The sequence below is a fragment of the Trachemys scripta genome, chromosome 2 (genome assembly GCF_013100865.1).
Source record: "Trachemys scripta elegans isolate TJP31775 chromosome 2, CAS_Tse_1.0, whole genome shotgun sequence".
NCBI lineage: Eukaryota > Metazoa > Chordata > Testudines > Emydidae > Trachemys > Trachemys scripta.
In genome coordinates this window covers 205,224,659-205,250,046 of record NC_048299.1, presented here as the reverse complement: position 1 = coordinate 205,250,046, position 25,388 = coordinate 205,224,659, and the positions used below count along the sequence as shown (strand labels likewise).

At 41.4% G+C, this 25,388-nt stretch overlaps 1 long non-coding RNA gene across 1 annotated transcript in view; it reads right to left on the bottom strand.

The window, feature by feature from the left end:
- Window positions 1–23,129: 23,129 nt before the first annotated feature.
- Window positions 23,130–25,388, bottom strand: part of LOC117873427 — a 69,588-nt gene continuing 67,329 nt past the window's right edge. The window contains exon 9 of the long non-coding RNA XR_004644726.1: window positions 23,130–24,797. This is a non-coding gene — a long non-coding RNA (uncharacterized LOC117873427). The remainder of the gene's footprint in view (window positions 24,798–25,388) is intronic.

The window sequence follows — 25,388 nt, the reverse complement described above, 5'->3', positions numbered from 1 at the left end:
AAATGCATGGACTCAAATGGGAATTTACAACTATAAAGCTGGGGTGTTTTGCCATGGAACTCTGGGTTCAGTCCTGCAAAGCCTCGGAGCATCGGATCATGACTCACAAGAGCCCAGCTCCACACTCGTGCTTGTGCCATTAGACTGACACGAGCTACAACAGACTGGTAACTATAAACATCAACTGGCAGGACTCTGTGTGTGTGTATGTATGTGAGTGTGCATGTATATGACTGAAAAGCATATGCTAACTACTGTATTTTCAATAAATGTGGCGTATTTGCCTTCTCCTATAAAAGATCCTGTGTGCTTTGTATAGCATAACAGCATGACTCAAGCTGTTGGGGGGCTGAACTTTAAATTGTGCTCTTCCCACACTCAGCAGACACCAGTTGTTTCTCGCAGAAGCCCCTAGCCCCACCACCCTGACGTAGGATAGAAGCCCCGACTTCCCCCCCAAGTCTGGTAGGCAGAGAATGGGGTGGGAGTGCCTCCACAAGCCACACTTTAACTGTAAAAGAGCCAGAGTTTGACCACCCCAGTATAGAGTATGTAAAGTGCTTTGGGAAATCTAGATTGCAAGCTGTTTGGGGCAGGGACTGTCTACTACTCTGTGTGCGCAAAGTATCTAGCACAGTGGGGCCCCACCCTTGGTAGGCCCTTAGGCACTACCGTAATAAATGTTAAATAGTAATAATAATATAATGATGATAATCATATTATTGCCGTTAGAGGCTAGATTGTGCATTCCTTACTCATGGTAGGAAGCACTTACTGTGATGGCTCTTGGGGTTCCTAGGACTGTGAGTCACTTTGTTGCCATCTGCCACCAGCATGAGGGAATCTTGCCCGTGCCTGGCTGGGTGCCAGCTGCCTAACACCACCAGTCTTTCAGCCACTCAAGCATTCTCCTCAGTGCTATCCCAGCCCTGTCTTTGTATTGTGGGTTAACAATAGGTGCACCCCAATCCCTGATTCCCTTTGAATAATTCCCCTGTGTTATCCAGTCCCAGACACTGACTACTCACAGAAATTCCAGATCCTCTGCCCTCAAAGGTGCAATGTGCACCAGTTCACTAGTTTTATCTTAAATCACCATTCCTGTAAAACTGCACAGCCCTTCTGAGCACTTATAATAAAACAAATGGATTTTATTTAAGGAAGAATGGAGAGTTAACTAGAAAGAAGAGAGAGTGGTGGAAACAACTGGTTGCAATATAAAACAAAATAATAAAACACAAACCTGGGTCTACACTTAATAGTTACCTTTCCTATCTAATGAAGTAGGTTTGTTCAGTCCAAAAGTTCAGTTTGTTGCATAGTTGGCTGGTTTCACAGGAATCAGTATACAATTTTTCATGAGAACACTCCTGTTTCCCAAGATGTCTCCCCAGTGAAAGGATCTGGAGGGTCTTCCCCCCTCTTCTGTTATACTGAAAGACTTTTGTCTTTATGAACAGAGTGAACCTCTGTCTGTTGTAATGTTCCTTTTCTATCTCCAAGTGGTTTCAATTGTTTGCAGTTGTCTCTGATGGTTTTTCCATTGATAGTCTTGGGATGGCGCAAGGCTAGAAAATTGAGCATGGCATTACATCACCAGCTAACCAGGGGGGTGACAACTTCCTCATACTTGAATGGGCCATCACCAAGACATATTGTCCCCTCGTGACTAACTTTAACTCCACTTCCATAACGCATACTTTCAATATAGTTACATTATTCCTTAAATATTATCCATACCTATCTCTCAGAATGATTATGAATCTTGACAAGTTATGAGCTTTCTGTCAATACCTTACATGTTACTCTTTATGGATAAAGAGTTATGGACAAAGGGTATTTTGGATACCCTGCAGAATATGTTCTTGGTGTAGTAAGTTCATAAGCTTTGAAATTAGAGTTGTCTGCAAAGAATAGGGAACCTTTGTCAAAGAGCCTGTGTCACATATACTCACACAAGTTCCATTTACATATGGGATAATGTGTGAGCAAGAGCTCACCGCCATGAGCAAAGGTTGTGCAATCTAGCCTATGTAACTAAGCATAGCACTATTTTTCTTTTGACACAGATCACTCTTATAAGCAATTTTTCTCTTTAAAGATCTGTCCTTGAAAATTTACAACTATTTCCTTTTTAATCCCATCTTGCCTCACTTAAAATCAAATCCTGAAAGATGCTGAGAAGCTGCAATTCACATTGACCACATTGTTCAGCAGATGATCAGCACCTCTCAAGACCTGATCCATATTCAGCCTAGCCGTGCCCCTAAAGTGACATCACTGAGAACCCAGAAGAGAGACAGTGCAGCACTTTCAAACTCCCTTGAGCTTAGAAAACCTTCTTTAATGTTTTATTTTGTTATATAACAGGAATAATCTGTCGCTGTGCAGTATGTTTGCAACAAATGGCTTTTGAGATTGATTAAAGGCCAAGTAAAGATGAAGCATTTAATCAATCTTAGCAGCTGTTTACTCCACAATTCATATGTTTATTTAGATTTTCTTTAGTTCAGATTGCCAGTTATCTTCTTTTTAGCCCTTTAATGCACTTTTGTATGGAACCTTATATGGAGTTGGACCCTTCCCTGAGTAGTACATCACCTGCATAGTGCATATAAACATACTTCTGAACCAGACAGTATATAAATGTAGCACACCAACCAAGGACACAAGGGCAATGAATGTTATTGGAAGCTGGACATCACTTCAGAACTATCCACAAGGTTTGCCATGTTTTCTGTTCAATGGCTGTACACTTCTGAGGTAAATATGTTACACTGCAGGAGAGAGTGATTGGGCTTCAAAATATGAGAGGGATGCTTCAGTCTTTATAATGAACTTTACTGTCTATGCCCCAATTTATCCATCTATAAAAGGGTATTATAATACAAGTCTACTTGATAAGGGTCTTGTGAGGATTAATGTTTGTAAAGTACTTTGAGATCCTGGACTGCAAGGTGTCATAGAGGTGCAAAGTTTCATCATAGACTAGAAGGGAAATCTTTTAGAATCTTGTATCAGTGCTGGTTGTCTTAGATAACCTGCAATTTTCTATGATGTGCTCTCTTGTGAAAATGCTCTCATCAAATAAGATCTGCCAGTGGTTCTAACCGATCTAACCGCATCAATATATCATGCCCCACTTTGTTATGCTGTATGACAAATCAGTGGTTTACTGTAGTTCCAGATGTTTCAACATCTCTACCATAATCAAGGGGTTATGACTTACCCACAAACAATTACCCACCAGATTCCAGGCTGAAAAATGGCAACTAAAGCCTCAGCCTGAGAGTTGATCATTCTGAAAAACGGAAAGAAATCCCATTGGGATTTTTATGTCAAAAGAAAAGTGTTGATATGACATCCTTTTGTATTCAAATAAATGAAAAATAGCTTGATTTTGTATTATGAAGCCTGTAACCACCGCTGATTGCTTTGCTATTGAAAAAAATGGACAATGAAAGCATGTTTTTTTTTTCTTTTTCAATGACAAAATCTGTTGCTGCATATGCAAATTGAAATTGAATTTGCTACAGAAGTCTCTACATTTTTAGCATGTGTACTCGGTGTGCGTAAGAGCTGGCTACATTAAAGTTTCCTACCCATATATAATTAATAGAACACGTATGTTCAACCTAATTTTGTGTGCAGCCTAATTTTAAACTGCCTATCAGTTTGCAGCGTAAATCTTCATTTTGGTTGGTATATTAAATGTTAATGAATGTGTTTAAATTTAAAGTTATTCTCTAAACTTAAGACAAGTCATGCATTGGTTTATATAGATATAACAAAGATGGTGAATGTATTAAAAGCACATAGAAGTTAGGGCAAAAAGTAAGGAAATGCTAACTTAATGGCAAAAAGCATGTCCTCTAACAGCTAGGCACCATGGTGTGTCCCTTATTTACTTTTATGGTGCACCCCATTGTGCCTAAGTGTTGGAGGATATATGTCATGTTTCATCCTCAAGGGCCTAAGTGTGAATTTCCTGTTATTTTTTTCACAACTTTAAAAGTTGTTTCAATGCCGTTTTTGTTAGAAGAACTTTAGTAAAATGTATTTTATATACTGTCTGAGAATAAGCATGACAAATCGCAGCCCCAAAGGGAAATAATGAAGAAAATTATAGACTGAGGGAAAGGAAGGAGGGGCTTAGAGTGGAATGGCTCTTTTAATCTGGGTCTATGGTGCCCCTCATTCTGGAGCAAATTTGTACACAGCCTGGATAATTGGATCCACTCTGTAGCCACAAAGCTATGCTATCCGGTCTTCTACCTGGTACATCCTCCTCACAAGGAAGAATGCCTGATAGATGGCTCCAGCCCTACTATTCTTGTTGCCTACACCACCCTAAGCTATCCAGGATGATGGCACATAGGAAGGCTCTGCAAAGCTGGCCTTTCCAGAATGTAGGAGATCACCTTCTGTATGAACTCCCCACATCCTATTGCCTTCACCTCCCATGCAGCAGAGCTAAGGTCTAGGGTCCTCTCCACACATGCAGAAAATTGGAGACCCTGAAAAGCTCAGATTCTTTGGCACTTAAGAGAGTTCATTAATGGTGCAATTTTGTTGGGGGGAAAAGTGCTAACAACATATTTAAACTATTAGATAAACTTTCTTCCTGAGTTTTCACAGGATATTTCTTAATTTTCAATGAAAACTTTTCAGACCATTTCTAAGGTATTTGAAATCCCCTGCCTGTATTTTAACAAATACCTTTGGTACAGAGATTTTCCTCCAGAGATTCTAAATGTAGCAGAAGAAGCAAAGCTGATTAGGATGTCAGACTTTGCTTTGCAAAAATTACATAGCTAACTGGAAAGAGCAAAACTTCACCAATAAAACCTTTCAGTACCAAATTTGGTACAAATGTCTTTAAATGTTGCAAATTTTCTAGAATTATGCTGTCACTTTTGCAACTGTTTTGTGAAATTTTAGAAGCAATTGCTAGTAAGCAAAATCTTTTAAAGAAAGGAATTCCAGGGGGAAAAAAGAACAAATAAAAAAATCTCACAACACTAAGTTTACCAGGCAAAATCTATTGAGGATGAGATTAATTAGTATTATTAACCTAAGAAGCAACATAATACAATAACTAAGTCATGGGATGGGTCATCTGGAGACCTTGGTTCAATTCCCAGTTTGGCTCTTTGGGTAAATCACTTTGGCACTTTCTGTTTCCACTCTCACCCTTTGTGTGCCATTTAGATTGTATGCTGTTTGGGGAAGAGCTCTCTCTGATGATGTGTGTACAGTGCCTAGCACAATGGGATCCCCATCTCGGTTGGGGGAGTTGTCTCTCAATAGTACTGTACAACTAAGGTGTTTTAGAGTGAAAGCAGAAGTGAGGCTTGTAATATCTTAGATGTGAGGGCCTACAGGCATCCCATAAATATCCGAACTTTCCAACATGGAATTGAACGTTCAGTGTTGTCTGACATTGTATCGTCATCTCTCGTTTAGGGGTAATGCCTCCAGGGGCAGTCATCCACCAAATGCTCACCAGTTTATAAGCAGTTGGGCAGGTGAAGCATGCAATCTAAATACAGATCTGTGACCTGCCCTTGGTTAAAGCTGTACATTCCCCTGTCTGATTGGAAGCTTTCTAAATAAACATTTGTGACTAGGCATTAGCACTTTCTTGGCTGCTAAGGTTCTCTTTATTTTTGCTTCATTCTGCTGGCTCAACAATATGGTGACAACCATGACTTTGACTCCGTGACATACAGTGTAAACAGTGGCATCAGACACAGGGAAAATAAAAAAAAAGTCCAGCATCTTTTCGGTGAAATGCCAGCTCCAATCTATGCAGAGCCAGTGGTAAATTACCCACCTGTTTTCACTTACTTAACATTAAAAAACACTTATATATCATTATACTTTTGTATCATATTAGTGAAAATGAATGCTAGCACAATATGAGGTAAACATCACTAATGTGGTAGAAGGTTGTTTGTACATTACAATGATAAGATTAACTGTGGCACAGATAGATTCAAGTGTGCTTGATTATGGCTTCTTTGAGGCCCAGCTCACAAGTTAATCAAACAGTCTTTTCCACACCACAGCATACTCTTTGCTTCTTTGTCTTAGTCTGAGCTAACTGAGGCACCCACGTTTGAAAATTTGACCTTATTACTTACAAAGGGCCACACTCGGCCTGACTCAAAGCCCAAAGACTCCCATTGATGGCAATGGATGTTGTATTGGGTTCATTGTGTCTAATGGACACAGATCAGTACTGAAGGCTGTAAGGTGCTGTGCCACCCCAGCGGGCGCTTTGGGAGACATTGAGAAGCACAATGCCTCCTAGAGCTGATGCACAACAATGTGCCGCCCCTTCCCAAGGGTGCAGCATGTGCTTCTCTGAATGGCTAGACCCATCCCCCATTCGTTCTCCACCCTCACTGTCATTTCTGGCATTGATCCTGCAAGGTGCTGTGTGCTCTGATGCAGTGCTGAGCACTCTTACCTCCCATGGAAGTCAGTGAGAATGCCAGGTGCTCAGCAGAATCAAGCCCTTTGCCTGTTGGCCCGTAAGTTGGGGTGCACAGAAGGACAGGTTTCTTACACCTGAATCAGGGCCAGCCAGAGTCTGGCCCAATATATGCAAACAAAATGGAGCCAAGTGCCTGCTTTAGCCACTGCATTCGATACAAGGCTAAGTACTGTGCTTGGATGCATGACTTCCATTGGCTTCAATGAGAGTGAGGTGTGCACATCTGAGGGCAGCATTTGCTACAGAATCACTTTTCTCTGATAACTGATTCCTCAACTTGTCATGACGTTTGAAGGCGAAAGGATATGTACCCGCGCACATATACACACACACGCACACACACACACCATCATTAATTTATTTTCATTAAATCCATGTAAGTTTCATTTCTGCAGGTTATTTACAAGTTCCTCTACATCCACATCACAAAATCTGTCACCATGATTGCCACTAATTGCAACCCTTGTTGGAAATCTCAGCAGAGGGGCAAAAGGTTTCATGGAAATAGACTGAATTACCATCTAAGGCAGAACAAGAGCGAGGCACATTGGCAGGGCAGTGAGGGAAAACTTGCAATACCTCTGCCCAGCATTGTACCTATTCCACAGATAAATGATTATTCTGGTTGTTATTTATTTGGATAACAGTAGCACCCAGAGGCTGCATCCGGGCCCAATTGCATAGGACCCTCCCACAAATAGCATAGAGTAAAAGATTTCAGTTTCCAGGCTGTGTCTTTGGCAACTTTCATAAGTGCTGCCATAGGTCCGCAACAAAACACAAACCTCAGCTTTGTGGGAAATCCAAGGGCAATGGAAGATTCAGACTAACCTTCCAGGGAGAAAACCCATCTGAAAAACGGATAACTAATAACGATAAAAAGTAATCAAATCTCATGCTCCCAGGAATAAACAAATTGGATGCAGGGGTCAGGAAGATATTTTCATCCAGTATGAAGCATTGCACAGTTGACTAGTACATTGTAATTATGAAAACAGGTTTGTTTTGGTTTTTCTGTTTATTTGGTTTGGGATGGGGTGGGTTTTTTCAGTTGGTTAGTTTGGCTTGTTTTTTTTTTGTGGTGGCAGGGATCATTCATTTTTTATCTGACACATCAAGGTTTGGCCCATGTCAGAGGCAGGTTACTGGACTAGATTAATCCAGTATGGCAATGCCAGCGTGTCCATTGGATTGAGACAGTGGGTTACATCACTCTATGCACGCACATCTGCTATCCCTTAGTTGTGAATGTTACTCCAGATGGTAATCAAGAAGGTGGTTTTATAACCCACATTAAGAGGGCTGTCTGCTGACAAGTTATGTGTTTTCTTCCCTTGAGTACATGTTGTCAAGATGGATAAGTGCAAATGGTTGAAATTTGGTTGTTAACTCTGAATAATAATAATACTTTGCATTTCTTTCGCATCTTCCATCCAAGGATCTCAAAGCTCTTTAAAAACATTCATTAACTGAACCTCAGAACACCACCATGAAGTAGGTAATTATCGTTATCCTGATTTTACAGACTGTGGTAGCTTTGACACAGTGAAAGTGATTTCCCCGCGGCTGTACAGGAAGCAGAGCTGGTCAAAAAAAATGCCAATGATTTTTGACAGGAAATTAAAAACATTTTTTTAATTTCTTCACTAAAATGTTGGGGATTTGCAGTGAAAAAAACAAATAAAAAAAAGGTTCAGTTTTTGAAAACATTTTTTTCTTTAAAAAAGAATAAATTGGTTTTTGATTTTTCATTGAATAACCAGAAAATTTCAATCAAAATGAAAATTTTCCATGAAAAGCCACTTAGGTCAAACATATGTTTTAATTAAAACATTTTAACCAGTTCTAACAGGAAGACTGGGCAAAGCTAGTAACAGAGCTCAGTTTATTTTTTCTTAGATCTGTGCTTCAACCTCTAAAACAAATTTCCTCTCTGGGAAGGCTTTGACTGTTAGCTTCTTAATGAATGACTGTGATTGGTTAATATTGGACCAATAAGGACATAATGACCCAGGTCAGTGTTGCTGCTTATTCCAATGTCCTTTGTCCAAATCGAGCAGTTTTTTGCAGTTTTTTTCCTTCCTTGATGAAAAGTAAAACCGTTCACTGGCACTAAAATGCCTGTTTTCACACTGACTCTATATTCTCTTCCCCCCCCCATCTGTTTTAAAAAGCTCTGCAAATGTGTACTTGAAGGCTGAGAAATTATAGACACCAGGGTCATAATCTTGTGCAAATGAGAGAGCAGGGCTGATGTTCTGGTGTTTCTTTTCTGCTCATTTTCCAGTATTGGTTATTAGATTTTCAAACACAAGACTACACCCTTAAATGATGGGGACATTTTGTGATCCTTACCAAGAATGGAAGACAAATTCTGCTGATCCCTCTGATAGGTGATGCACCGAGGGAGGGGGTAATGAATGAAGTGTGGGGGGCAATATTGCCTGTTCATTTGCTCAGCTTAGCTCCTGATTGTCACTCTTGTGCCTTTGAGCTGCCCATAAGCTTCTGGGGAGAGTAAACTAAGGTACAGCAGTTTAATTATGTAGACTGCTGTTTACCAGGGTATCAGCCAAATCCATCAAACTAACTTCACTTTAACCCGAACCAGATTTGATTATGAAGCCAATTTATTGACTCTTTCCCCCTTTGGCAAGACATCCTTTGATTTAGGTACACTTACTTACTGATTTGAAAAGTAGCTGTGTTATGACACAATTTATATTTTAAAAAGCAATATTACAGGTAACATATTTTTTTTAAAAAAGCCCCTTGAACCGAGAATAATGGATACCTGTAAGGCAGTAACTCACTGGAGAGATTTTGCTCAAGTAACTTATAACTATCAGCAGAACCCCCCGGGGACTTACCGCTGTTTTTGCAGAAGCTGTTTGCAGTGGAATAAACAGACAAGTGCTCTATATATCATTTTAAGTAAGACAAATAAAGTTCTGTTTCCTTCTTACAACAATGTCATTGTCAGTTATATAAGAATAATTCTGTGTGACTTTTTATGAATCTTTCCCCTGTGAAGGAGTACAATGGCCTAATTTCCTACACTGCGTATTATAAATAAATGTCCTTCTTCAGCAATCTATAGCCAAACTGAAATGATCTCATGCTGAGCAGAGAGATTTGGAAATACTATGGTATGTTTGAACTTAGTGGAAAGGGATATGCACCTTTCTTCCAAAAAGATGCCCCGTATCTGTGCCCTCACAGCTCTTCAGGGTGGTGGAGCAATCCAAGCCATTTATCCAAGCCATCTCCAGAGGAGCAGCCAACAGGGTGGATTTGCATAGTCTTCTTATGGCCACTCCCTTTGTTGTATGGCCTCTCCCAGGTTCTCCCTAGGACTTCATAGCATTGCCAGGAGACGTGTAATTTATTTCAGATTCTGATAGAGACAACATCACATCACAATGCTTGGTACAAGAGAGGATGGAGGCAGAAAGCGCATAGACCACCCCACCCCTACCTTACCACCCACTGCCATTGCTATAAAAAAACCTCTACACTGGAAAAAAAAACCATGTTAAAATTTAATAAAAAGCTGGAAAGTGTTATTCAAAATGTAATTTTAACACATTCTGAAGGGCTTTTAGGAGGAATTCTTTGTGGGGAGGGCTCTTTTTCTCCAAGACTTCCGCTAATGCAGCAGGCTGCCTGTGGCAACCCCTGAGGGAGAGCAAATGGGAGAAATAACATTAAAATGGTCGGAACGTTATTTTATAACTTTAAAAAAATATTTGTTTTCCCTAGAGTCGTTCAGGGTTGGTTTGCTCTTCTGGCTACATTTGATCTGCCAATAGCGAAGCTCAGCACAGCAGTGATTGCACAGCTCTGTCTGATATTCCCTGTGTGCCTTGAGCATGGGGATTTCATTTCATACATCATTTCCAGTGAATACCCTTAACACAAAGCAAAAAAGAAATACACACACACACACACACACACACACACACTTCTGGGTGTATATAAAATAATATGTTGCAGATAGATATATACCATATCTGTGGGGTTAAATCCATGTGATAAATTGCATTTATCGTATCCCTTTGACTGTCTTACCTGCACTACTCTGTTTGCTAATCTGTATCTGCCAGGATTTGTTCTTATGCTCCAAACCTCGGAGGAGCTTCAAAAAGGCTGCCATTTAAACAAACTAAACAACTGCCAGAGTAACATTTCCTCCATTCCCCCAACATGTGCAATCTTTCCTACCTCTCCCTCAAACACCACTGGCCCCAGTCCCAGGACAAACAGCCTTCAATCCTGAATCAGTGACGCACTTAAACTCTGGTATTTTACAACCCACCAAGACTAGAACAAGGTGCTTAATACTGCACTAGAAATGGAATACTTCTAATGCAGCACACAATGCCTTCTGCTCTTGGAAGGTTCTGAGACAGTGGCTCTTAATAGCATGATGTTATTAGGTATGGAAAAGCTATTTTAAGTAATTTTTAGAGAGTTCTAAAATTTTATGAGTTATTTTTCTTCTGCCTCTCTGGTCTGTACAGTCAGTCTCATAACTAAGGGAACTGGACTTTTTATGTGGAGAGAGACAAAATCTGTCGCAATAAAATGTTTTAAAAAATTGGACAGTAGTTTTCCTTTAAATATGTAGGATATACAGAATACATGATGGTGTGCTGTGATCTGATGGATCCATTGGCACTCCCTCGAGCTGCTCTGCATGACTCACTTTCACCACTTCAGAGTAATTTGGCCATCCCAAATTCATGCTGAAAGTAAATAATCCATAGACAGCTGATCAGAAAAGAATTTTAGACCATCTAGGCTGATACCTGAAGTTTGCAGAACTGCTCCCTACATCACATCACGTCTTCTGAAGTCTTATGTACTATCTCTAATATATTCAAACAGCATATCGTCTCCCTAGGCAGCCTATTTTAATACCCAACTGGTCCGTCTTAAGAAAAATTTCATGATGTCTAAGCTACATTTTTTCTTCATTTATTTGAGGCTACTGCTTCTTGTTCTACCTTCTTGTATCAATGTAAGTAACTCTCTTCACTAAATGTATTTGTGCATAATAATAATATTCCCTGTGAGTGATCTCTGTATAAACTCAGCTCCTTCAATATTCCTACATATATTTTATACTCTGTATCATTTTGGTTGCCAATCTCTGTAGGTTCTCCATTTTTAGCAACACCCTCCTTATACTATGAGGGCCAGAATTACACACACAATTCTAGAAAGCATAATCCTACACTTATATAGTGTTCCAGTATCACCTACCTGGTAGAACCCAAGCTTTCTTTGTATATACATTCAAAAAAAGCACTAGTGTCATTCACCCCAACATCACAAGGCAAGCACAAATTTCATAGGTTTTCTAAAATAATAATCTCCAATTATATCTGTCACTTATTGCTTTCTAGATAACTTCCCTTCAGTCAGTAACTCCAAGAGTGCTTTTAATTGTCTCTCCCAAAGTGTGTGACTTTACATTTACTAGTATTGAAATCCCTGTTCAAAGGGCCTATGGACAAGATCCTGCTGGATTTTCTGCATTTTCTTTTCATTGTTCTTCAGTCCTCCACATGTAGCATTCCTGAGATGATGTGAAATGTAAACCTGCAAAGCAAGTGGCTAGTTATAAGGCAAGTGATCCTGCATGAAAGGGTGGCCGTGAAAACCGATTACACAGCAAATTGCCCATCTGCACAGACTTGGAATAAGAACATTTCGAAGCTCGTTTGTGGGCTGATGTTGCCATTTAATGCAGTTTCCAACAAATCATTCATAAAATGAATGGCCACAACTGATCCCTGTTTCTATATTTCCTCTCTCAAGCTCTGTTTGAAAAAAAAATAGTTACTCCGTTGCTTCAGAATGCTTGTATAGAAATTAATGTTATCTGAAGCAAAGTGAATGGAATAATCATGTTCCCATCACCATAACTATTTGGGCCAGTGGTCACATGTTGGATGACTTTATATTCTGCCCTTTATAACACAATAGTCCACTCTGCTAATGTAGATGTGTGCTGCATCATTTCTTTAAATAAGGAACTAGATGCAGAAAAGACTGTGTGAAAAATTACACTCTTGTCAATATACTTGCAGCACTGATGTGAAATGTGGTTTAACTGAAGTCTCTTTCTGACTCTGAACTCACGCTTGTTTACACTAGGGTCATTCCATGAGCTTTGGTGGAGTTACTCTTGATTTACACCATGTAAATCAGAGGACAATCAGGCCCTGTAAGCCTTGGCTCACTGTACACCAACCTCGTCTGTGCAGTGGGATGATGCACTGGCACTCACGCCATGGTTTGCACAATGCTTACATTTGAGCATCAGTGATTTCCTGTGGGATCATCTTCATGCTGAAAATGTGCTAAACACAGTCTCTCATTCTGGTGCAAAAATGTAAAATTGTTGAATGAAACTTCTGAGCAGCACATTCAGTAACCCTCTCCTTTTTCAGATGCTGCAATCTTATATTCTAAAATTCAGGCTTTCGTTTAAAAAAAAGATTTCTAGCCCTTATGGTATTGAAGATAACCTTGAAATGTGAACTGAGTATAAACTGATGCAGTCCTGTCTTCCTGAGTCTTGAAATAATAGCTCTGAAAGGTGTGGACTCCCTCAAGTCAGCTTGGGGTGGAGGGGAGGCTACTGCAGCCTCATGATGATAATTTCACATCAACACGGTAAACGATTTCACACTGACCACAGAAGAAGAAAGAAGAGGGATGATCATGTTATGAAGATCTGTACAGTCAACTATGAATGACGTCCCCTTTTTGGGATCAGATTTAGGTGGAACTTGGATGGTGAACAGCGTTTGGGAGATTACCACTAATTATTCTTTTCCAATCTGACCCACAATACCAGTAAGCTGGGGAGAGGAGCAGAGTCCAGCTGTGTGTATGATCTCCACCAAAGAAGAGTCAAGTTCTCAGAGCCCAGGGGGCATCTGAACTCTACCAAAAGGGAGCCCCATCCAAGGAACATCCAAGGTGCACAGTAGAATACAGGGATTAGGCTGAGCCTCATTGAGAAATAACCAAGCCCCAGGAGCCCAGCATTGCTCAGCAGAGTGTGTGAGCCCCACTGAGAGCTCAGAGAAGACTGGAGAGTATCCAAGCATCACCATGGGAGAGCCAAACCTGAGGCACCCAGGAGAGCACACAGGATCATATTTTGAAAATATGCAAAATCTGCATGAATGGTGTCTCATCCCAAGCGGGTAGTGCTTGACTTGTGGGTGGAAAATAAGTAGCACCACTACTTATTTTTCTTCAGTTGGACCCCTGACTGTTTGAATGCCTCCTGAGTCTGAAGGTCAGAGATTGATAAAGAGGAGTCTGAGAGAGCACCTCTCCTGACCAATGGGGTTAGGGTCTATTCCATTAAGGAATACAATATCTCTCTGTAGACAGGTATGGGGTGCCAGGGACTAGAATGCAAGGAACACCTGTAGCACAGCCCCATCAAGAGAGGACCAGCAGCAGGGTGCATGATAGCTGAAACAGGGAACCTGGGAACTGGCCGCCAAGCAAGGAAAGAGGCTGGTTAGCAGGGAAGCAGCAGTTGGATGGATATAGGTCTGAACAAAGCCTGTGGGAAAGCAGCAAGACTGCACAAAGATGCTTTGGGGGAATCACAGGATCACAAAGGAAGACTCTTAAAGTAACCTGAGATAGACTGCTGCAGTCCAGGTGTCTGAGACACAGGCGATATGGATGGGGAGAGAATCAGTGTGATATACTTGTGTGTCAGATTAAATGGGAGGAGCTGGTGTGCTCCTGAAGAGATATGTATATAAACCACTGATGACAAGCTTGAGCTCTGGCCAGTGGGACTTACAAACCAATATGTAATTGCTTCCCAGGAGAGACATGAACTGGAAGGGACAACCCAGGCACTGGGCCTCAGGATAAACTATAATAAAGAAAAGCCTTCACTGAAGCAAAAATAGCTGTAGCAAAAGGAGGTGGGAAGCTATATGACAGGTGACTAGATACACGTTAGTAACATTATGAAGGTCTCTCTTTAAGATTGGTGGATATTTAGTGCCCTCAATTATGGCCAGAAAAATCCCAATCCAATTGCATGCAGAAAACAACTTGCCACAGCATCAGCTCAAGCAGGAATCTAATCATCAGTGGAACTTCATGTTCTATGTAGTCGAGAGGCTTCTGGGTCCAAAAAAGGCAGACTTTGAGTAGTCGGGTGGTTGAATTTCCTGATTATCCATATGCATATTGGTCATACTGTACGAAACAACATACTCGATGAGCACAAGTGCAGGTTGAATATTTTTCAGCACAGGGCAGCAGTTATTTTGTGAAAACACAGCAAGCTTCTGTTTTACCACTCTCTGATGGACGTATGCACAGTATCAGTTCACCAGAGAGGGTAATCATTTATATTTTGAATAAAGGTGGTTACCAATAAAGATGGTTACTTGCTTTTTAAAAAAAAGGTTCCTTAAAACCTCATACTCTGAAGATGGATTATAACAATTCTTCATTACGTGTGTGTGTGTTAGGGTGACCAGATGTCCCGATTTTATAGGGACAGTCCCAATTTTGGGGTCTATTTCTTATATAGGCTCCTATTATCCCCCACCCCCGTCCTGATTTTTTAAACTTGCTGTCTGGTCACCCGTGTGTGTGTGTGTTTCCAGCCTATCATCAGAAGTGATATAACATGGTTTAAAAATGTAAATTCCCCTGACCTGTCTCTGCATAAACAAAGGAGCTGTAAAGAGGAGAAATAGCAGCTTAGATTCAATTCTATCAAAGTCAGTTGGATGGGTTTTGGAATTCATGTTTGTTAATAGTGGATTATTGTCACTTCTTAAAGTAGACTCATTGCAAACACACATTCAGTGAGGTTGGATGAGGACAAATGAAGACGTGATTTGGCTCACTGGACAAAATCCTTCCCTGGAATTCACCTAGGGATGAATATTGCCCATGGTGTTTATATGCCGTGTCCCTGCTGTTAATATATACAGTGGAGCCCTCTAAATTGGTGCTCCCTGATGGAAAGAGAAATGGGCCAATTACACAATCATCCCAATTATCAAAGGCTCCCAGGAATACATTCTACTGGTAGATAGACACTTTTATTTCAGGAATTGTAAAAAAAGGCATCGTACAAAGCGTTAAAATATGTTTTTAAAGCTATGTGCCGCATAATAAAGCAGGAAATTAGCATGAAGAGAAATCAAAAGGTTTCATAGCAAGCGATCTCTGTGAACAGCACCAGGTGTGGCATTTAATCTGACTATGCATGCCGTTTATCCATTGTTTGCACCATTTATCCATGTGCAGAGGAGTCATTGAGATGTATTGCATTGACTCTCTTCCCTAACAATCATCCTAATTAGCATGCATGTCACTTAATTCAGTAGAATCTACTGTATTATATATAAGAATTGAATCCATCCATCATTATTTGCACAGTGCCCAAAGGACACCATAAAAGAACCTAGCACAGTGACAGGCTCTTTACAGGAACATAAATAGAGAGGATCCCTTCCCCAAGGAACTTACAATCTAATGTTAGATGGTGCAATGAGAGGGTGTCAGACAGTGGTGGGGAGGAGAAGGGTGACAAAAGATAAGGGTTACAGTAACAAGACCACCTGGTGACTTGGTTTTGGTATGTGCACATCCTGAGCTTCTGTTACATGTTATTTTTATTACAATTTGACTTAATTCTGACCAGCCATATGGCTGAAGTGAATTTTAAGGAGGGATTGAAATGAAGAGTGGGTAGCGGGGTTCAGGGGGTGCTTCATAGCAAAAGAGAGCTTCAGAGAGAGCACGGAAGTGGGAAGAGACAAAAAGGGTATCAGGGCTGGGATTATTTGTGGAACAGAGAGGCTGAGAGGGACATGGTGGGAGGCAGGCTCACAGGTGTAGATCAGGGAAAGGTTATCACCTCAAGCTCCAAGATGAGGACCCTGGTCAACTCTGATTCTGATGCACAACAGCTAAAGCTTGTCTGTGCAGGAAACAGGGAGCTAGGGCTTTCTCAGGGGCCAGTCCTAGACTCTAGAATGAATTCCCACAGGAGCCACAGATCATCACAAACCTCCCCACTAGGGGCGTGCACAATGGGGGGGCCAAAGGCCCGAAGGGACCATTGTGTTCATCGACTCCAACTTACTGGATAACACAGGCCAAAGATCTTCCCCAAAATAATTCCTGGACCATATCATTTAGAAAACATCCAATCTTGATTTAAAAATTGTTGGTAAAAAGAATTCACCATGATCCTTGTAAGATTGTTCCAATGGTAAATTACTTTCACTGTTAAAAAATTACACCTTATTTCCAGTCTGAATTTCTCTAGTTTCCAACTTCCAGCCATGGAATCATGTTATATCTGATAGATTGAAGATAGATATTTATAAACTGTAATCAAGTCACCCCTCAACCTTCTCTTTGTTACGCTAAATAGACTGAGCTCCTTGAGTCAATCACTATAAGGTATCACTATAGATAGGAACATATATCAAAAGGGATTTACTTAGATACTGGGAATACTCCCCAGTATGGTTATAATGTCCTTCAGAAAACATGTTTCAAATAAATATGTTGTTTCACTATAATCTGCATATTTGGGAGTGGCTTCAAGGTAAAACATATTGCTCTGTGTACAGGGGTGAGTAAGTGGCCAGTACAGAATGCCATCTCTTCACATGTGCAAACATGCTTTTTCTCAAATGTTTGCACTGTTAGCTTCACCTGCATAATAACTTTCTTGGCATTACAAGGGCAAAGACATTCAAAAATAAAATAAGCCTCACGTAAGCTGATTTGGCCCAGTGCTGAAAAACAAAGACACTTAGACTCCCAGCCCCAAATGCACAAGGTGTGGAGTGTAGAGCATATACACATTTTCTCATATTGTTTTTATGTTGTCCAGTGGGAAAGCCCATTAGTCCAATATTATAGCAGCAGTAACTGGGCTTCTGAAGAAACAAATCATTCTGTAGCCAATTAAAAATATATGCTGCACATAACTATTTGTTATTGGTGGTTTCTAACCCAATCTGAGCCTTTTGCTGTGAAAGTTTTTATTATGAAGAACCTAAGAGCGAAGGTTAAGGTTTGTATCTGATTTGGACAAGTCTGAAAGTAGAAAGAAAATATCTAAGTCTTAATTGACTCACTGACCAGATGGAAATGCTGTGATCAGTGTCTGATCAATGTTACATCACCATGAGCTTGTCTAGGAATTATCTATTGATACCTGTTAGATAAATATCTCTAGTATGTAAGATACTGGAGAAAAAATAAAGAAAAGGTAAGAAGAAAAGTCTGAAAGTGGAAGAAAAAGAGAACACAAGAGAGGGATTTTCTTTTTTAACAAACTGAAGAACTGCAAGGATAAAAAGTGATCTGGTAATGGTTGTAAAGTTTAGTAGCTACTGTATCAGGGATGTGAGGTTGTTGTTCCAACCTTTTTACTCTACATGCTCAATGTAGCTCGGGGGCATGTCAGCCACTTGTGAGAACTTTACCGGAGTGTTGATGCAATATTGTGTCAGTAACTGAGTGATTTGTTTTTCCTCTGGACATTGATTGTAGAAATTCTTATTACATTTTATAGCTTGCTTGGCCTTAGTATGAGAGTCAAGACCTAAATTGGACCATAAATTGGCCTATGTCAGAATCTACATTGAAATGACACCAAATACATGTCATCATACCCGTGTTTCAGCTAGCTGCAGGAATCTGCCATTGCTTGTCAACTTGATCAAATGCTAGACTTCCTTACATCTTTGCCATGTGCCAGACCTTTGAACAGAATATAATGAAAGCTGTGGAGATATGTCCTGTGATGATAGTGCAGTAAGCTGCAGTAAGAAAATGAATGGCATTTGTAGACTAAATTGATTTGCTTCAGCTTATTGCAAAGTAACAATCTCCACTGTGAGCAAAGTCTGTATATGCATATAAATAAAAATTGACACAAAAAATATATAGATCCACTGAGAGGAAAAGAGAGCATACATAACTGAGATATATTTATCCCGCAAGTAAAGAAAGACTTGATAATTCATGAGTGGCAAAGATACAGTTGAGTTATGGAGTTATTTTCTCTGGAGTGAGATAAATATAGCATCTCAATTCAGCCCATTATATATTGTGATTGATAGAACTGAATACTTTAAATAGTTTGTTTTTATTTTGAAATGTTTAGATACTATATTTGAATTTAATTTACAAACTAACATAAAGTCTCCAGACGTTGATTTAGATTAAAAGAATTACTATTTATTTTGCTGGATTTGTGTCCTTGAAAAGAGAAATCAAAATTGTGTCAATTAGAAACTTGCATTTAGTTAATTGTAAGTTAGTAGTTCAATATTGATTGTCACGGAGACAAAATCAGGGATTCAGAAGGGGACATCGAGCAGAGAACCCCAGACATGCCCACTGCTTCTCAAAGGCATCCAGGGTGCCAGTGGACATGGCGAGAGGAACTTTGCCAAGGATGTGACTTCAGGATGGATCAGAAGTAGGCCCCACAGTCACAGAGCACCTCCCTGTCCATCTTCCTCCTCCTGGTATGGTGGACGGCCAGATTGGCCAATGCCAGGAGGAGGTTGACAAGGAGGCCTCATGACTTCATGGGGCAACAGATAGGATGTGCATAGCTCAGGAGGTGTGTATTTTATGGGCTCAGCCAGAATTTAAAGAAAAGGTTTTGGAGGAGCCAGAAAAGGGGCTGCAACCGGGAGCATTCTCTGTAGATGTTCGCCAGGATCTCCCTCTCACTGCAGAAGGGGAAGGTGTCTGGGGAGGTGGTGAACTGTGCCAGGTACATGCCCATGCTCACAGCTCCATGAAGGAGCCGCCAACCAATATCCCTGGTGGGCCGTGGGACCAGGGTGGAATATGGACTATCCCACCTGGGTTCCTCACCCTCCACGGATGTGAGGAAGTCCTGCCACTTGGTGTTGGGGCAGGACACAAGGGTGAGGAAGTGAAGAGTGTGGATCACAAGTGTATACAACTGTTTCTTAGATGCGGTTCAGAAGCACACCAGCTGCCTGCCACGCAGCTGGCTTAGGTAGTACATAGAGGGTGGCCAGGGAAGCTTGCATGGCAGGAGTCAGACAGTAAGGTCCTGTGGGCCACAGGTAAGGGGTAGGGAGCACCCTCCCTCAGGACCCACTCAAGGAAAGCATGAGAGGTGGGCAATAAGGCTGCCTTCACCTCCTGGAGTATGTGTTGGGGGACACAAGGGGTTGAGGGGTGAGTCGTTGTAGCTGAGTGAGCAACCCTGGTCCCACTATGGGTTTGCCTCACAGCTCTAAGGACAAGAAAGAAACAATGAATGGTATGTCTCATATGTGGTTAACGTGAGCAGAAATATGTCAGAGTGTAAGCTGCTGAAAGAGATAATACAGCCAGATATTTATGCTCCTCAAAGTTGTGCATGACACCTATGGAGAGGTGTTTTTCATCTCTTTGACAAGGCGGAAGGAGTTCCATAGCAGAAGAGCACCTTGAATCAATTGTAAATCGTCTGCCTTGTTATCATTCAGCAATCCGTAGTCTTGCAACAGAAGAGACACTATCTTTGTTTTACTGTTTGCACAGCTGTAGATATTATGTCAAACTCCACTAAACAAACTCTGTATAAGGCTCTTTCAGGGTTGCCATCCTAAAACCAACCAGGGCTCCTGAATGTTGAAATAAAAATGTATTCCAAGATGAAACTTGCAGTAACATTAATTATCTGCCAGTGCTGGTTACTTGAGGAAATCTGTCCCTAGTGCACCCATGAGAAGAAGTCTGGAAATCTTTGTTCAAAAATGAATACTTTTAAAAACAAACAAACATCCATTTGGCTGCTCTGCTCTGCTCTGCTCTGCTCTGCTCTCCTACTCTCCTTTCCCATAGCCCATTTCAATTAATTTTTATACATTTATTGCCCTGTAGGACCAATATTTTAAGGTTGTAATGGAAATAGGATAATGCAAGGGTGGCCATCTAATTGTTCTTTATCATCTCTTATACCCTATATTGCGTCTATAGGACACACATATTTCAGATACATAATTCTGATACATTTTTCATTGAAATTTCAAATTTTGACTAAGAAATGCAACCCCATTCTCTGAATGTCCCTAAGGCCATGTCTACACTAGCGAGCTTAGAGTGGCACAGCTGTACTGATGCAGATCTCTCATGTAGCTGCTCTATGCTGATGGAAGAGCTCTCTCCCACTGACATAATAAAACCACTTCAACGAGCAGTGATAGCTATGTCGGCAGGAGAAGTTCTCCCACCAACATAACCCTGTGCATACTACCACTTATGCTGGAGAAACGTATGTCACTCTGGAGAGTGTTTTTCACACCCCTGAGCAACGTAAGTGGCAGTATAGACATGGCCTAAGCCTCTGACTGCCAGAAGCTGGGACTGGACAACAGGGAATTGATCACTCAGGGCCTGCACTTCCATTTAGGTGACCTAGGCGGTCGCCTAGAGCACCAGAATTTGGCGGGGGGGGCATTTTGCCGCCTTCGGTGGCAATTCAGCAGCAGGGGGTCCTTCCGCGCTCCGGGTCTTCGGTGGCAATTCTGCGGCGGGTCCTTCACTCGCTCCGGGACCCGTCACTGAAGTGCCCCAAAGACCGGGAGCATGGAAGGACCCTCCACCGCAGAATTGCCGACGACGACCGGGAGCACGGAAGGACCCCCGCCTAGGGCGCCAAAAACCCTGGCGCCGCACCTGTGATCACTTGATTATAGCTCTGTTCTTTTCATTCCCTCTGAAGCATCTGCCACCAGCCACTGTTGGAAGACAGGATACTGGGCTGATGGAGCATTGATCTGACCCACGATGGCCATTCACATGGGTGGCTGAAGCATATGGTTCTGGGTAATGTAGTTTTAAGCAGGAGACAACATTATTAAATCAGGAGTTGAGAGTTTTTTGGTGGCAAATGGGAATCTCCCTGACAGTCGGCAAGGAAATTAGGACTGGGAACTGGGCGGGGAGGGGAGGCAAGGACAGGCTGGGCAGGGAGGCTGGGACCGGGAGCTGAGGGTTGCCGGAGAGGCTGAGACTTGTTGAGTAATGTATATACATATAGTATCATAATGTATACACATAAGGGGGGCAGATTAAGTTTGCACAGTATAATGTTCTTTTAACATAGTTTGTGTGTGTGATATATATTTATGTATGAACTATAGACTAGCACTTCATAATAAGGATCTGAGAAGCTATATAAATCAATGCATAGGATCATATTCTGGCTGCTCAGGAAATTCCACATCTCTTTTTCCCCATTCACCTGCACGGGGCAGCCAGAATCCCATTACATCCACTTTGTGAATGCCCAATCCCACCGTGTTAGCAGGCCCGAACCAATGCTGGGGGTGTGCAAGCTATACGCTGAAAGCAGAGTGGAGCGACAGCACCATGAGTAGGGCTAATCAATCTAAAAATGGAGTTATGGCCTTTTCTCACTCCATTTTGGGAAAGGCACTTAGAATTTAACAACACTTCAATTCAACAAGGTTCTGTGGAAACTGAAATTCTGAAGAAATTATTCCCAAAGCCTCCAGAATGCAATAGACTTATGCTTGTAATAGAACCTGCTTTCCATAGACTCTTAAAACCATCCTATAGAATTAGAGAATTGTATCCCTGCTAAAGGTCAGTTTAAAAAGTCTATGGGAAGATTATCATTCTCTATTAAATTCCATCTGACTTTTCCAAGGACTTCTCCACAGCTGGCAGTCCAGGCCTGATGCTCTGGTAGATCAGGGCCAGTGTCACAGCTGTCACTCTTCAGTGTGTGTGTCCCCAGTGGCATTCTGTCCACCTGGTCCTGCACAGGGAGAAGGCCGCCAGATACTGTCCTTGGTGCAGTGACCTCCAGAACTCGTTTCCCACAGCAGTGGCTAGTACAGCCATTAAATAGCCCACAGTGTAGCTGGTACGTATTTCTCAAGTAGACCAGAATTCTATCAATTAGATGTAATGCCAATGCTATATGATTACATGTCAATTTTTATACACAATGGAGAGCTATTATCACTTAAATTCTACCATGAAAAAAACACCCTCAGCACTTGAAATTACCAACAATTATGCATATCCTCAACTATCCATATTGAATCAAATAAGAGTTTGAGTGAAACCCACCAAAGGAAAAACATTCAGGAGAAAGGCTGAAATGAAATACTGAACACCCTGTCGTGCCCTGCAGGGATCTCCAACCCGTGGGTGGTCTCACTTGCCATATGTGCTGCAACAAAGGGGTGAGTTAAGGATGGTAGTGAGACAGAAAAGGTAACAGCTGCTGAATCCCTTTTGCTAGCCGAGGGAGAATTGGTACTGCATGTTACCAGCTGATTGGCGCATTCTTAACCTCTTCTAACCTGTAAAAATAAGAGGAAAAAATGAAGGCTTTCCTTCATAATAAAATATTTCTCTCTTATTTGTCAAGAATAATAGTATGTTAATACCAAAGTAATTATGAAAGAAACTTATGGAAGAAAGTCCAAGATGCTCTGAATACAATTTCACAAGACTCTTTCTCTTTATTTTCCATTTTTACCTCCTTGAAGAAGATAACTCTGTTTTATACTTTACTGTCTTATTAATGGAATGCATTTTGGAAGTCTGCCACTGTTAACAGTATCAGAAGGATTTAGGGCTGCTGGAATACACTTGAAGATTTAATTCTGCTGACTTCAGCTCTGATCCGAAGTAAAAACTGTAACCATAGATTAAATGTTTAGCACTAGATATTGCAATTGCTGTTCCTTGTCGTAAATCCTTGTGTCTATTGCCGTTTCAGACAGCTCTCTAAGGGCCCTTGGCACTGCATGTAACACAATGCTCTTGTTGTAGGAGGCTCTTTGCTAGGGGGCCAATACTTGAGGTCTTTTCTCAATTCTTTCTAATAAAACTCCCCATTGCTTAAGTAAGAACTTTGAGATTTGGCTCCATAAGGCTACTACCCCTTATATAAAACTGTCTCTATACTCTCTTGTAATCCTTGCTCTATTGTGAAATCGATTAGGAATTCTCACTTTTTAAAAATAATAAATGATTGCTTCCCAACAAGCATGTTCTGGAGAGGGAAACTCAAAGGGAGTCTCCTTTTAGACATTATTTAATCTCGTAGGAGAGGCACGTGTCCCAACCCCCTCTGATGGAACATGTCCTAAGGGAGCAAGCTTGCACCTATTTTTCTTCAGGTCAGGCATAGACTCCTTTTCTTCATATAGGTTTGGAAGCCCCTAACACAGAAACTGTCAGGGATTCGGGGGATGTCTTGAAACCTTAGCCACAGGGCTTTTCAGAGCCAAGTAGTTCTACTCTACCACCCAGTGACCTGCTAACAGTTGCTAGAATAGACACTGAACTCTGACAGAGGACTACAATCATGGGCCCTGACTGGTAGAAACTGGGACTCCTGATTGGACCCCAGATTCTATTTAAACCAAGCACAGAAACAGAAAGTTGTCCTTGTAACTGGGTTCCCCAGTGCCTACGCCTCCCTCCCTCTATCTGCTCCTACTGCCTGATTCTGATCTCCTGGTAACCTGACTCTTGGTTTGTCCTCTGGCCTGTCTCAGATTCTGACCTCCTGGTACATGAGCTGGCCTGACTCCTCCTCTGAAACTAGCTCAGACTGCCCATGTCCTGTTTGTGACAGAAACCCAAAAAGAAGAGTTCTGAGGCCATTTATAGGAAAGAATATTAGATAAGGGAATGGGTACCAATCAATGGGATGGAAGAGGATGGGGTACTGCTGGGGACTCACAGCAATTATGAAACAGTGAAACAATAGCAGAATCCCTTCCCTTTTGAGTTACCCAAAACCTTTACCAACCTCCACCCAAGGCCTCTAATCCCATTAGTGGTGCATATAAAGCTGAGACGCACTAGGCTGGTAAGCTGCACTGCTTCTCTGGTAGCTGCTCAGTCTGGATCTCCGGCCTGGTGGTGCGCGGCTCCTCAGCTGTCACTTCCTCTTGGGACACATCTTAGCCTAAATCCAAAGTGTTCACGCGCAGCCCCAATCTAACAGTCACATCACAGTCCTTTCCTGGGGTCATTCACACCCACATCCAAGGTGTTGAACGCAGTTCTTCTTCCTTCCACTGAGGGCCCCTACCCATAATCCTGCCAAGATGATGTCCCCCCAACTCTTCTCATTTGTCCTGGAATCCTCCAGCTTCTTGGCTCTTTAAGTGGCTGATCCTCCAGGATTTGGCTGCTCGCATGTGATAACCTCTGCTGGTTCATTACATAACTAACAGAAGCAAACAATCAATACAAAATTATATTGCCATGAGGAAATTTACTAATGTGGTAATTCATATGAACACTAGAGTATCTGGTTAAAGCTTAAGAACTACCTTACTTTCTTAGTTATAATTTTATAGGTCTCTGCAGACTTCTTTTTAGGACTTCAGCAGCCATTGACATTTTAATCTTTGTAATGTGGTCATCTGATTTACACTTGGGTTTTTTCCTATAATGAGCAATTCTCTTCATTACTCATTGCTTATTGCACTCAAATAAAGTTACGATAAGATTGCCTCTCAATAGTCCCCGGTCTAAAACTGGTGCCTCTCTCCCATGACCTTGAATAGATACAGTATGGTGTAAATCACAGCCCATAATCTTTAACGTTTTTCTTTTAAAATGTTAGTGCCATGTGTATAACCCAGCATGTTTTCAGAGTAACAACCAGATTGCCATGTATGAGGACACTGGCACTCTTATTCTTGTAAGAAAAAACAAAGGGTCAAAGTGGTATTTGAGGAGTAAAACTTCAGTGTGCCAACACCAATGCCTGGGCCAGGAACACAGATCAAAGCAAAAGGGTGTTGGTGATTTA